Source organism: Chelonoidis abingdonii, chromosome 2 (assembly GCF_003597395.2).
Source record: "Chelonoidis abingdonii isolate Lonesome George chromosome 2, CheloAbing_2.0, whole genome shotgun sequence".
NCBI classification, from domain to species: Eukaryota; Metazoa; Chordata; order Testudines; family Testudinidae; genus Chelonoidis; species Chelonoidis abingdonii.
This window is the reverse complement of record NC_133770.1, coordinates 229,707,932-229,722,844: the sequence shown is the minus strand read 5'-3', so window position 1 is coordinate 229,722,844 and position 14,913 is coordinate 229,707,932. Positions and strand designations below refer to the sequence as shown.

Sequence of the window (14,913 nt, the reverse complement as noted above, 5' to 3'; positions counted from 1 at the left end):
AGAAGGTGAAACTTATGAAAGATGACTGAAAAGGTTAAATGGAAGTCTGCCAAGTTCACATAGATGGGGGGGTAAAAAGAGGAATGATGTTTTAAAACTTAACAATAATCCCCAAACCCCCAAAACTATTTGATGTGCATTACAAAAAATAAATTAACAATAAGAGGAATCTGTCAGTGGAAGAGACTTTCAAATGAAGGTACCATCAATGCAGATATTTGGGAACAGATCAGAAAAGCCATTTATGAATGGTGTTGCATCAATGTAGGGGCATCAGCTTAGACTTTTTGAGTATGGGGTGAGGGATTATGCTCCTACTTTCTGTCTCTATCTTTGATCAAAAGAGAAATAGTGTCAGAAATACAAAATGAGGGATTCACTTCTATGGCATAAAAAACTTTGCCTATAAACTCTATATTCAGATCCAACAATTCTAATAAAAATCTACAATAGAGGTGATTACAGATTTATGAGGGACAGAGGTATTTTTCATTATTAATGTGAGACAGCCATGGGCATCCAAAATATTAAAGGATAATTTAGATCTCCGGGGCTCTAAATGTAGTTTGAACAACTGAGTTGAGGACTTGATGTTGCCAAACAGATTGCTAGATGCCTTTCTAATTTACGAAGCCTAGAGGACTGAACAATGAATAATTCAGCCATATGGTTTTTAGGCCAGTTTTGCAAGCCCATTTGTTTATATGCAAATTGTATTGGCATCTGTTGAGCAAAGCTTTATGAATCAACTAGAATCTGAATACTATAGGAATGTTATTGATTTTGACTACCATGTTTCATGGGTCATTTGTAAAGCAGCAAAGCTACAAAATGAAGAGGATAATCAGGTAATGAATGATATTTCTTGTGCCTCGCATTTGGAGTGGCAACTGGGATAGTAAAGAATTCTCTTTTTGAGATGGGTCACTACCAATCATTTTACATATAAATTAGTGCAGTCTGTCTCATTTTGAGATATCCTCAACGTCAGCTACCATATTTAGTGTGCTCTTTGAATTCTACAAGCATTTTCAAAAGAATGAGGAATACTCTTCTCCCTTATGAATGATTTGTGCTTTGCATCAGAAGAAAGTTGACAAAAAAAATCTGAAATATCCCAACTACATACATAGGCCCCTAAATATAGGAAAAAATAGGTAAGATGGCACATTGTCCACACTCAGCTTGGATAGGCAATGTCAGCCAGGAAAGAAACCTTCCTTCTGTAGCAGCTGATAATTTTACAAAGGGATGGTATAAATCCTGCTGCCCTAATAATGTACAGATTCTAGAGAAGAACTGTGAGAAATCAAGATATTTAGGCCCAAATCATATAGACACAGATATTCTGTGCTCCTCCTGAGAGGAGCTTTGCATCAACCTGACTCCTGCTCCAGACAGTTAGCGACTATAAGATTGTGCTGTGGAATAGTTGCTTAGCAGTCATGTAGTTTGGTCCCACAGTGGCTCAGTGGAGGGCTCAGACAGAACTTTTTCCAAACAATATTAGGTGGCTGGAGGAGTTGGAGTAGGGGGACTGAGGGACCATGAGCTCTCTCCTTAGACCCTGAATGCCCTGTGGGGTAGCTCTTTGGTCCAATAAGACCAATTGCTGCGTTAAAGTTCCTACTACTACTACAAGAAGGCCACTCAGGTCTCTGACTGTGTTTCCAATTCTTATTCAAGTGGGGAGATCTCATCAGCTATGTGGCCATGTTGAAGGAGGCATCACTCCCCAGATGTTTCATTGCTATATATGGCTAACTGGCTGCAAAAACTCTGTGGCCATTCCCTGAGGTTGAGCCAGCCCCAAGATTCCATTTCTACTTCCCTGAGCAGTGGGATGGTGGCTGGGATTCACGCTCATGCAGTCAGAGAGTCAGACATTTACCCCCTTTTTTGAACCTCATAAAGGAGGAAATATTGAAATCCACTAGACTGAAAAGAGGCTGTGGGATCTATTGTGGTAACTGGGCCTACAAATTTACCCTAATTGTGACCACAGCTGTAAAAAGTATGTGAAAATTCATAGGATATTAGAATAATCTATAACAACAAATGTTGGTGAGGAAAGGTACAAAGGGGAGACAGACTGAATTAGTCCAAACAAAAAAGGCCAAATGGTATAACTCAAGGATTATGTTAAGATAAAACTTGGTAAACAAGGAAATGTGGGACTGGAAATTTAAGAACCAAAATTGATATTAGGTCAGATACTAGGCCTAACTGGAAGACAAAATAATGAGGGCATAATAATAATTAATAATGGGTTCCACCCATCACTCCCTTTCATCTTTAAAGAAAGAGACTTAGTGTGGGGAGCGGGGAGGGAAATGGCTACAAGAATGAGCTTCACCATCATGGCAGCAATCCCCAGCATCTCCTGGGATCTCCTGCCATCTTCATCCTAATCCTGAGAGATATACTGCCCAGACTGGGCCAGAGTGGGGGACCAAGACGATATCACCACCTCTATTAGCTGCAGATGAATCCCGAACAACAGTTGGGTTATGAGACTGTCTTTCTCTTCTCTCCCACCGTGTGTCCTTTCTTTCCCCATCCTTATTTCTTTTCTTTTCTCTCTCACTCTCCTTTTTACCATCTGTCTGATAAGAGCTGGTTAACTGGCCAAGACTGCATATTTTGCAACGTTGCTGTAAGACTGTGAACAGAAAGAGGCAACTAAAACCAACACCCTAAATAGCCCAGTGCTGGCACGAATTTGCCAGGTCTGATAGTGGCTGATTGGACCATGTGTTGGGCCTGTGTTTCTCCAGAAGTAAGTTTGTGGGTAAGAGTGAACACCAGAGACATACGCAGCATCTTGTGTCTTTGCTGTTTTTTTCCTCTCTCTTTTTGTGTTTGCCTTGTTTTGTCACCTTAGGAAATGGGATCAGACCTTAACAGCAACAAAAACAGCTCCAGCCCATCTCAACAAACTTCTCTTTCCCACAAAAGGACTGTCATTACTATCTAAGAGACTGTCAAACACGGGACTTTTGCTTCTAAAAATTCTCTCTAGCTAAAGGGAAAAGGAACAAGGAGTGTTGTTAAAATGAATGACTTATGTAATATGTTGCACTTTGTAACTGTTATTCTTCTTTTCTGTATCTTTAATTAAAAGTCAAGAAAAGGATTTTAATGGTGTGTTTGCCATGGCACAAAACAGGCTGAGGTCTCTGTGCACCAGACCCCAAACCTTGTTGAACACTGTTTAATGTTGGATGGAGACTGGGTTATGTTAACAGCTTTTGCCCATATAGTCTATTTAAATTAATACAACAGATCCTAAAAGGACGCAATCAAGATTCAACAGATTACAATTCTTCTAAAAAAGAAGTATACAAGAAAAAGATCATTTGGCTTAATGAAAGACTGTTCAAAGATTTTGGTTTAAAAACAAATAAAAAAAGCGCCCCAAAATCCAAAGCCATAAAGAGAAAAGGAAGGAAGCAACCGAAAAAGAATAAAGAGTTAGTTAAGAAAAAGACAATCACAGTAAACAGGGAGAAATGAGCAGGTTGTTAATGCTAGCCAAAGGGCTTAAAGAAAATAACAAGAGCTCTTATATCAGTGGAAATAAGTCCTAGAAAGAATGGACTGTAGATCTGTTAGGTTCACTCTCTCTGGGGAACCTGGCATTGGCCACTGTCGGTAGACAGGATACTGGGCTGGATGGACCTTTGGTTTGACCCAGTTCTTATGTTCCTATAAGTAACATAAATTGAATTAAATCGAGGACTCAAAAATAGTTGAGGTGAATAGCTTTTAATAATCTTTTCTTAAAAAAAGTCTGAGCAATTAGCTTTTTTATTACATCATCCTCACTTTCTCTTGATTAAAAAGCAAGTGTGAGAATACTTGGAAAAACTAAGTATGTTCATAACAACAATTTCAGAAAATATAGACCCTAGGGCACTGATGTACCACTGATATTATTTTTGAAAAGTCATTGACCATAAGAAAAGCCAGATGATCGAGTTTTAGAATTTAAGGATCATTTAGAGATACTGTGGAAATTTTTCAGCTTGTGTTTTCTTATATGAAAAGAGCAACCTATAGCCTTGTCCCTTCTCTTTCTTTCCAAGCTTCTATACTTTCATTGGAGGAAGAAAAGAAAACATAAGGAAGTAAGACCACAAAATGAAATCCAATTCCTGCTTCTTAATTACTTATTGAAAATTTTCTGTTTCATGAGCTCTTAGCTGACTATGTGCTACCATCTTAATCTTCATTTTATTACATAATTGAATACTCCTGATCATACTCTTGAGGTTCAGCTCACAAAAAATATATTGTACCCGATGCATTATTTTTGTTCTTCAGCTGATATTATATACACATTCAAGAACAGAACATCCCTTCCCATCTGAGGAGGCTCAATGCAGGGGAAATATCCAGAATGAACCCCTTATGCAGATCTTCTATCATTCCATGGGGAGCTGAGGGTTTGCCCTCCCAAGGAAAGAGTGGCAGAGCCCATCTCCAAAACCTGGTTGATTTGGTGGATGGGCTTTGGCCCCTGGTGAGGCCTACTTCCCAGACACCATAGCTCTTCTGGAAGTACTGGCAAGAACACTCTGTGGGAAATGGAGTAATATGTGTGGTCAGAGGGAGATGATATACAGGTCACAGGGTCAAGTAACTCCTTCTTCTCATCTACTCAGCCGATGCTACTCCCCATTAATCTCATGCAGACACTGGATCCCTGGACAGCTCTTCACAGGCTCTGGAAAATGAAGTATAAAGGATGACACTAGCTAGGTATGATAGAAATGAGGCTGACTATTTTAGAAGCTGGTATGTAAAAATCTAAGAACATTGATGTGTTCCCTTGCTATTGTGAGAGACCATGTAACTTGTATTGGGGTAGTGGAAAGTTTATGATATACCATAATGCTTGAATTCAGTAGGGGCTATGGGAAGAACAAATAGGGCAGCAACACAGTGACTCCCCAAAAAAGAACATCTAGGTACACACAATGGTACAAAGAACATCTAGGTACATAGAAATAAGAACATCTAGGCACACATCTAAAAGACAATGGACAAACTGTTAGCTTCAGAGAGCTTGGCTCCTGTTATAAACTTTCTTATGTGAGAGTTGAAGTTACCAGATCAAAGAGTTACACACTATTAAAAAATGTATTGATTACTGTGAAGGGGAAGTCAATGGTGAGCAGCTTTCGAGAGAGACAAAAACAGACAAGTGGGTGGAGTAGTTTGAAGGAATTGGGATTTCCCAGGTCCAGAGAGTGAGTCCAGAGAATTAAGACTTCCTAGGTCCAGAAGCGGTGACATCTCCCTTGCTCAGCTCCTAGGGAGAGGCGTGGCCAGCAAGCTCTGCGCGCACTGCCTTTGCCTGCAGGCACTAACCCCGCAGCTCCCATTGGCCACGGTTCCTGGCCAATGGGAACTGTGAAGCCGGCATTCTGGGTGGAGGCAGCACACACAGCGGCCTGGCCATGCCTCCGTCTAGGAGCTGAGCGAGGGGAATGTCGCCACTTCCAGGGAGCCCCCAGGTAAGCACTGCCCAGAGCCCACCTCACCCCATCCCGTGCCCCAATCCCCCGCCCTCTGCCACATCCAAACTCTACCAGCCCTGCCATCCCCCCACACCTAGCATCAGCGGAGGTCCTGGACTGCACGTCACCTTCTGCCTGCCCTCCTGCACCAACAGGAGTCCTGGGCGGCATGCTGCTGCCTGCTGTCCCTGCCTCTCCCCAGCACCAGCAGCATCCCTGGGCAGCCCCCACTTCCCCACCCCCAGGATTTAGTCAGGGGTATATAGTAGAAGTTATGAACAGGTTGTGAATTTTTGTTTACTGCCCATGACAGGTCCATGAATTTTACTAAAAATGCCCGTGACTAAAATGTAGCCTTACTGATGACCACTGCCATTGCCCTGGAAAGAACAGAAGAGCAAGGTCTGAACATACCTCAGACCTGCTGAGGTGATCGCAGTTGATATACCAGGGACTGCAACCCGGCACCTAGTCTGAAAGTGGGAGAATTGTAGGATTCCATCCCAACAGAAGAGCGAGCCCGAGGCATTAAATATTAGGGGGCAAATGCAGGAAGGTCAGAGGTGCAGTTTTCCCAGTAACTGTGATGTCATGCCCAGAAGTTACTCTGTGCACTGCAATCAGGTGATGTGGGCCGAGGCTGTTATAAAACTAAAACTACCTGTACGGATAAAAACTACTTCTAATTCAGAGCAGATTTAAGTAAAAATGCAGTTAGAAATGACTTATTTTCCTGTCTTCTTCCCTAAGATGAGGTTTGATTTATATATGGCAAGATGTACTATATACATACTACTGTAAAGGCTGAGATATAAAAGCACTCTAAAAATCAAGAAAGATAAAGTTAAGGCAAAAGCTGCATCATATTCACTCCATTCCCTTGTGCTTATACCAAGGTCCTTTCATATGGAAAAACTATTTACACAACTCTTTAAAAAAAAAAAAAAAGTCCTCAAACCAATCAACACTATTTGGATAGCAATGTAAACAAGCAGTAGTTAGGAGGAAAACTCAGAATACTTTTGTTTGGTTTAAATAAGCATGTAAAATTGTATCTCAACTTACCTGAAGCATATCCAGACCTCTTCACCTGAACTCATGAGAACATGGGCTCTTGAAATTTACAGTATTTCCTGCGTCTAGTTAGATTACAAATACCATGAGAACTCCCTTTCTCATGGTATTTTTACACTTCCAATCCTTGTTAGAAATGGGAGTTGCAGAGGATGTGTAACAATGAAAAATTATTTAACATTTTTAAAGGTCCACTTCAAAGGAACAATTGTTTGGGTAGTGTTGGATTTGGCTATAGGCAAGAGTTTCAAACATAGAGATTGCAGGCTAGATCTCACCCACCTGATGTATTTATGTCCCTTGTGACTTATTCAGGTTATGCAGAATCTTATCATTCATTTAAGACTATAGAAGTAAGTTTCTAGCCTTGTGGGTGCAAAGAGAACCTTCAAAATGTGAAGCTAGAGTAAACCAATACAGTGTTGTCTTTCTGAGTCTGTAGACAGCCTAAAACAAAGGCTCGGGGAGGCATGAACTCCTTTGTCCACTATTCCGCTCATTGGAATCTCTGCTAAAATGACACTTTATTGTCAATATGAACTATTGCATTGCTGGTCATATTAGCAGAGGGAATGGAGAAGATGGTGGGAATGAAGCCTGGAGGGATGAGCATTGCTACAGGGAAGGAAATGCAGAGAGAGAGAGACAAACACAAAGACAAAGAAGAAGTTGAGAAACCAAGAAACAAGGGTGCAGTAAGGAAGAGAAACAAAAAGTGAAAACAGGAGTGGCCTAAAACGGGGTGGAAGGCACATTTTCCAACTCAGTGATACTGATTGTGCCAATAAAGTACTAAGAATTTAGTTTCTATATAAAGGCCTGATTCTACCCTTGATTTCTGTGCAAACCTCCCATTGACATCAGTGGACATTCTGCTGTGGATGGTGGGAGATTATGTAGTTCTAAATTTTTGCCTGGGACCACAAAGCATAACTGAAAATGGAATTCAGCCCTCTTTACCGAATGAGTTTGACACCCCCACTTAAGGCCCACTTGGGTGTTCTATATAGTCTCACACTTAAACGGTCACCACTCTGTGGTTTGGGGCTCTTTTGTTTTGCTTTTAAATTTACTCACTTTTGTTCAAACAAGAGTTGGGGGGGGGGTAAGGTGGCTAGCGATGGAGTCAAACAGTTGAAGACATCAGGAGTAGGCCTGATCTCAAGTCGTGCTCTCTGACTAGTAGAAGAACTGTGCCATATCACTTATTCCTGCCCGGTCAGGGCCTCCACTACTGCCTGATATCAAAGCAGCTGTCCTGTTCACAATGATTACAGACAGATATAATTAAAGGATCCGTGGGCTGGCCAGTGGTGCTGAAGATCCCTTACTTTGGAGAGCAAAGGAGAGCAGAGCAGCAGGAGGAGGAAGATCCATCCCTAGACTTCCTTCCTCTCAGGAAGTTGCAGAGTGATAGTCAGATGGATTAGGGGTTTGTGGGGCCCTGGACCAGAGCAAGCGTGGGCCCCTTCCACCTGTAGTCTCCCCAGGCCCTCTGGTGCTCCTGCCAAGGGAAATGGGGTTGGGACATAGGGACTTGTCTCGCTTCACCTGCCTGGTGCTCCTGCCGGGGACCAGGGTCAGGGCATGGGGGCAGGAGTGCTGGGTGGGCAGGTAGAGCAGGGAAAGCTCCTGCATTCAAGCCCATTTCCCCTGCAAGAGCATCAGACATTCTTCCAGGGGACCCCCCGCCAGTGGGCTGAGGGCTCCTGGGCACGGACCCTGTTGGCCCAGTGACTAATCCGCTACTGGTGATAGCTCCAGGAGAGGTGTGAGGGCTGGGTGGAACAAAATCACCAGCTCAAATATTCATAGGCCCAGCTTGAGCCCTCGCTATACTTGAAGCTTCCTACATTCTGTGGGAGATGAAGCTGTGTGTATATGCATGCAACATGAATTCAGGGTGAGCATGTGCATAAATGCAAGGAGAGTGTGAATTAAGGAGACATGGGTGAAGGAGCAAGAAATGGTGGTCAAGGAGAGAAGGAGACAAAATATGGGAGACTTGGAAAGAGAAAAGAAAGGAGTAAAAGGGGGAATGAAGTGGAAGCAAAAGTACAATACAGAACTGGGAAAGAAGAAAAATGGGTTTAATAAAAGGGAAGGGTGGAGACATTAGTAAAGACACAAGGACATTCAGGTACCAGCTCTACTCTTTATTTTAGTTAGACTCCAGGCTGTATTTGTTAGGGAGTGGTTCTTAAGGATGTGATATAGACTGAAATTATATTTTCTTTTTCCGTGTCAATCTGGGATGGGAGAAAGTCAACAAAAATCTTCTTCCCATAAGGCAGATGGCTGTTTGTGTCATGTTTTGCGGGGTTGCAGGGAATTGGCAGGTGTGACTGAATGCGTCCTTGTATTCAGACCCCTGTATTCACAGTACTGTAATAATATTTATACAGACTGTGCCTTTTGAGGGATTGTTTGAAAACTAATAACTCACTGGTCAATAATATCATTGTGAAATGTATGTAGCAACATTATATGTAAAGTTATAAACATAAGATGAAATTATGACTGAAATGTGGTTATCAGACAAATCTGGGGAGTAGACAAAGTGCGTAAGACAAAGCATGAGCTGACACCTCAAACCAGGTGTCATCAACTTTGATGGGCAATCACCTATGTTAAGAAATTTATCTTGAAACAACTCTAGTTTAAGTTTTAGCACTAGAAAGCATTTTTTCTTGTAACCAATTCTGACTTTAATGCCTTGTACTTGTACTCACTCAAAATCTCTCTCTTTGTAGGTAAATAAACTTGTTTTATTCTTTAACCAGACTAACCCATATTGCATTCAAACTAAATTGTTTTTTGGGTAACTCTATTTAAAGTAGAAAGCTGTTGGACACTGTTTCCCTTCTAGCTGGGGTGGTTGATTTTTTTTTCCTGAAGCAATTCTACCTATTCTAATTAGTATGTCAAAGAGCTCAGGGCATTGTGCATGAAGAACATGCATTCATACTTCCTACACAAAGATTCTAATTAAATTGATGACATACAACATTGGAGGGGGGAAATATCTGCATCACCTTAATTGGCATGTTTGTGAATGGAGGTTTATTAGTGTAAATCATATGAACATATGATATTATGCATGTCTGATAGAATACTGAGTACTGTTCCAGGGCAAAGTGGAAGCAGGAATATATCCTCATCAGTTCACATAAAAACCCAGGCTTTTAATCAGCGACAAAGTGACTGACTAACACAAAGACTTGTGCATAGCAAACAGACCCAAACAATTAGATACATTCTTGGAGGATAGGCCAATCAATGGCTATTAGCCAAGATGATCAGGGATGCAAATCCATGCTCTGGCTGTCCCTAAGCCTCTGACTGCCAGAAGCTGGGACTGGATGACAGAAGATGGATCACTCAATAATTGCCCTGTTCTGTTCAACCCCACTGAAGCATCTAGCACTGGCATCTGTTAGAAGATACGATACTGGACTAGATGGACAATTGGTCTATTCAAGTATGGCCATTTGTGTGTTCTTATGACTTAATTTAGCACCTGAATTGCTGTTGCATATAAATCTTGTATTAATCAGTCTTCCTCTTGATAAAAGCAAACAAGCCTGATAGAAAATTAATATGCTGCTGGATGGAAAGGTAGGTGGAAAGAGTATAGACAGACAAATACAGTTATTAGACAAAAGAAGAATGTTTTTATACAACTAAAACTGCACTGATTAAAAACACACATCCTGCCATGAAACAGGAGGCAATTTTTGATTAACTGTAACATTAGTCTTGAACAATTACCAGTTTCAGTAACAGCTGAGTATACTTATAAACTTCACAGTATTTTTCCTTAAAGACCCGCTGATGACAAGTCCAGCATTTTCTTTCCAGTTTTCTTGTTAGTTAGGGAAATTTGCAGGACCCCTGGAACTTTATTTCTTAAAGAGTTTATCTGCCCCTGCTGCTTATTCCTACTCTATTTATTAGAGTTGGAGATTTAGTTACAAATATTTTGTCCAATAGCTGTCTGTCCTCTAAAATGCAATCTTGCCTGCTCTGTTGTCAGACTGAAAAATTTTGAAAGCAAATAGAGAGTGATTTTTTTTTTAAATTTCGGCATAGTGTTCTTCCAGCTGTAGTCCTGACTCTTCCTTGTCTCTCTTTTTCTGCTGGCTCAAGTTATGAGCCTGAGAGCCTCTTGAAATGATACAATTTAAAAGCCCATTTAAAAGCCAAAAGCAAACATGCTGAATCTAGAAGTAAAACAGGAACTTTACTATCTCCCAGTTATTTGAACTGTTTTGTATCCCTGACACTTTTATCTGTGATTAAATATAATCAACTGATTTATAATTTACATAAATTTACATGATCTAATATAAAACAAATGGCATTTTTTTCAGTTTGCTTTCTGGATATCACGTTATCTATTCATTGCTTCAGCTTAAAGATCTTGCATTTTCTTTGCCCTTCCATTGGGGATGGACAGGCTTCTCAACGACCCTCTTCTATCAGACATCACATCTATTTTCCACTGGAATGGAACACTCCATACTTTTGTTATGTTCATTATGGTAGCATCTAGAGGCTCTAATTGGAGCCCCATTGTGTTAGGCACTATACATGCACAGAGTCCTGAGACTCCTCTAATTTCTTTAATTTGGTACCCTGGAGGTTGCAAATAGGTATCAAGGAGTCACTCACAACTACCCTGCCTTTAACATATTGCTAAGTGGGCGAGGAGTCTTGGCTAGATACCAGCTATGTAGGAGGAGGATCCTAGCTTGATCTTAGCACAAAATGTTTGAGAGTCACCGATCTAATTTTCAGTGTATTATTTTAGCTTTGTGTTGTGTCCACTGCGCTTCAGATTCAGAGAACTGGAAATGATTCCGAAGGAGCATCACTACAGTATCAAGGCTGAAAGTGAGATTAGGACCTGCACCAGATGTGCTGGGGCGGAAAAATGTGCTGAGTAGAGCTGTCCATAAAATAAAAAAAAAAAAAATTAAAAGGGACACATTTTTCTGCTGAGTTTTTTTCAAGAGGAATGTCAGCATTAGCAGGTGTGCAAGAGGAGCAGCATGTTACTGCAACAGTCTGCCTTCTGCTCTTGGGAACTACTGTACACTGAGAAGGAAAGGTATTGCTGTAATCAGCAGTAAAAGTATCTGTATGGAACCCTTTACTTTGGCAACTTACGCTTGAAAGCTGATTTTTGTGCAGCTCCAGCTGTCATGATTCCATAGGCATGGGGTTTATTTAGCCTGAAGCTGTATGCACAGCTTTTGGCTAATCCTTAGGGGTGCTGAGCATTTGCAACACATGTGGTGGAGATGGTTGCAGATTTTCATTACCACTTTGAATTTGTTCCAAAACGTATATACCTCCTGAAAAATGCAGATCTTAGTTTAGCAAAATACACTAAAAGAAAGCAGAGTACGTTCAATGCCAAGTATTCAATTGTATTTACTCTGGTTTCTTGGCTGATTTGAGCAATATAGTGTTTGGTGAGTTTTTATAAAAAAATAAATAAAAGTCTGTGAATAATAACCTACATACAAGTAGCACACAAACAGTGCATTAGTTCCATTTCCCTTAATTGGGGCAATGATTAACCATCTACTGAAGATAGGTTACAACCCACAAGAAGCTGAAATGAAGCTAACTATTCATCCAATCCAAAGAACATATTCTAGTATTCACAGACCATGAACAGAATAGCCTGACAAAGAGGCATGACACAGAAAATAATACATGCATTTTATAATACTGAACTCTCTTGAACTGAGCATTTTAATATGAGCTGATCAAATGCTGGGGAAAACATTAGTTGAATCAATTATTGAACAAATAATGGCAGTATCTGCTAAACATGTTCAATGAATGATATTCAAACATCTCCGCATTATCATTTATGAAATTATACTTACATTTTGAAAATTAATTTATTAAATTTAAAAACACCTAGATTTTATATAGTGTACTTCATCCATAGATCTCAAAAACACATAATGAATTATTTTAATTAATATCTACACTGCCTGCTACCACAGAGCTATTTTTACTCCCCATTTTTTAAAAAGTAAAAAATGTATTTCGGTCAATGTTCAAATATTCACTTAAATATTCAACTATTTTTGGTCTGAATGTTGGATTTTTGGAAGTAAATGGACATCCAGAAAATTCAAGAGGTTGCTTTGAAAAGATAACCCTTAACACTGGAAAGAGAGGATGTAGCAGGATCATTCTCTTTTTAAGAAGACCACAGTCTGCACGTACAGCCTCTTAAACCCCATCAAAAAAATCCTCCAGAGTTTGTAAACTTAGCAGAGACCTCAAGCTTGGAAAAAAAATGTAGAAAGTGACTCTAAAATCAGTGCACCAAACTTTCTAAAATGGTTAGAGGAACCATCTAAATCTAATCTAAATAAACCATTTTTGAAGCTTTGAAGTCAACCTATGTGTGAAATATGACATTTTTAAAAAATTAGGAAACCTTTCCAAAAACTAAACCCTCCAATTATCCAGACTCCTATCTAAAGAACTCCTTGTCCAATTAACACCAGACTTTCATGTAAAAATATTTCCCTGACTATACACAAAACATTTTTGGTGGAGTGACTGGGGGAGGAAGTAGAGATCAAATCTGAAAATCAGAGAACTAGTCACAACTTTAATATGAAGTCAAATCACTGTAAGTTGATCAAATATGGGAGTAAGCATTGATTCAAAAATCAGTTTTCATCTGAGATTTCACTTTGTTGACGTTGAAACAAAACTAATTTTTATTTCTTTCCCTCCATCCACCTTACTCTCCACCAATTAATTTACTGACTCTTTAAAAAAGCTTCTCACTTCAAGTTTGTTTACAAAAATGGGACTATTATATCAAATAGAAGGAATATGCCATTATTGCAACTAACTAAATGGAGGACAAGTAGGGTATAATTTATCTCAAATTGATTTAATTTTACATCCCTTGAAGTATCCTTTTATATTCAGATAATTAAAATCAATTTCCTGGATATCATTTGAGGGAGTTTAACTTCATTCCATTAAATAAGTCAAGATCAGTCATTTTTCTAAATAGCTTTAGATGACATTTTATTATACTCTGGTGTCTTGGTGGAACAGCTCTTTAATAGTGTTTGTAACAAGTTTCTCGTTTTCACTCATTCAGTTTAATTTAGACAATTCATTTGCACTGTCTTTAAATGAATACTTTATCTAAATGTAGCCCATCAAATTATTCTGTTTCCAAATCTCTATTTTGATTGTGCTGCAAATTTAATTCAATCCTCATCTCTGGAAAGAATCTACTCTTTTCTGAAATTGACAGAGGAAATATTAACACTAAGTTATCTCATTTTAATGTTTTTTGGCAGATTCTTTCCAAAATTGCAAGGTCTTCTTCCCCTGTTTTCCTTCTTAAAGGATGCATACTAAGGACCTATCAAGACTAGGAAAATGAGGTGTGTTTCTCAAACATGTTAGAAAATGTGTTGTTTAAAATGATTTTAAGCAGCACTCTGCACCAAATGTAGGCAGAAAATGGTGCTTCTATTTAAAAAAGAAAGTTACGTGGTTATGAGCAACGCTAGGGAGAGTCTGTATTTGACCACAACTAGCTAACATATTAAATGCGTTTAAATACCATCTACACTGAGTGTTAACACATTTTTAACACAACTCAATTAAAATGTGATAGTTAGCAGGGTATAAGTGGCTCTTTTGGTTTATCTTAAACCCCTTCCCAAGCAAAATATGCTAAATTGTAAAAAGGCACTTGTATACTGGAATAGGAGTGTCCACACATGGTTATACCAGTATAATTTAAACCAATATAGTTAACACCGTAATGAAAAGCTTTCCTGTGTAGACAAAGCCTTAGGCCAGGTCTACACTACATATGGCTCAGGGTGCATAAAATCCAGACTCTTGAGCAATGCAGTTATACCAACCAAACCTCTGATGTAGACAGAGCTTTGTCGACAGAAGAGCTTCTCCCACTTCTCACGGAGGTGTATTAGCTACGCTGATGTGAGAAGATCTCCTGTCAGCCTTATAGTGTCTTTACAATGATTCTGCAGCATTTTAAGTGTAGACTTGCCCTTAGTCTAGACAGGATCTACAGATGGTGTGTGTCAAGTATCAGAGGGGTAGCCATGTTAGTCTGGATCTGTAAAAGCAGCAAAGAATCCTGTGGCACCTTATAGACTAACAGACGTTTTGGAGCATGAGCTTTCGTGAGTGAATACCCACTTTGTCAGATGCATGTAGTGGAAATTTCCAGGGGCAGGTATATATAAGAAAGCAAGCTAGAGATAACGAGATTAGTTCA

The 14,913-nt window shown here is 39.7% G+C and overlaps 1 long non-coding RNA gene across 1 annotated transcript in view; it reads left to right on the top strand.

Annotated features, from left to right (window-relative positions):
• The first annotated feature begins 13,068 nt into the window (after positions 1–13,068).
• LOC116819096 (uncharacterized) overlaps positions 13,069–14,913 on the top strand; it is a 16,817-nt gene continuing 14,972 nt past the window's right edge. Inside the window, exon 1 of the long non-coding RNA XR_004372334.2 lies at positions 13,069–14,044. This is a non-coding gene — a long non-coding RNA (uncharacterized LOC116819096). The remainder of the gene's footprint in view (positions 14,045–14,913) is intronic.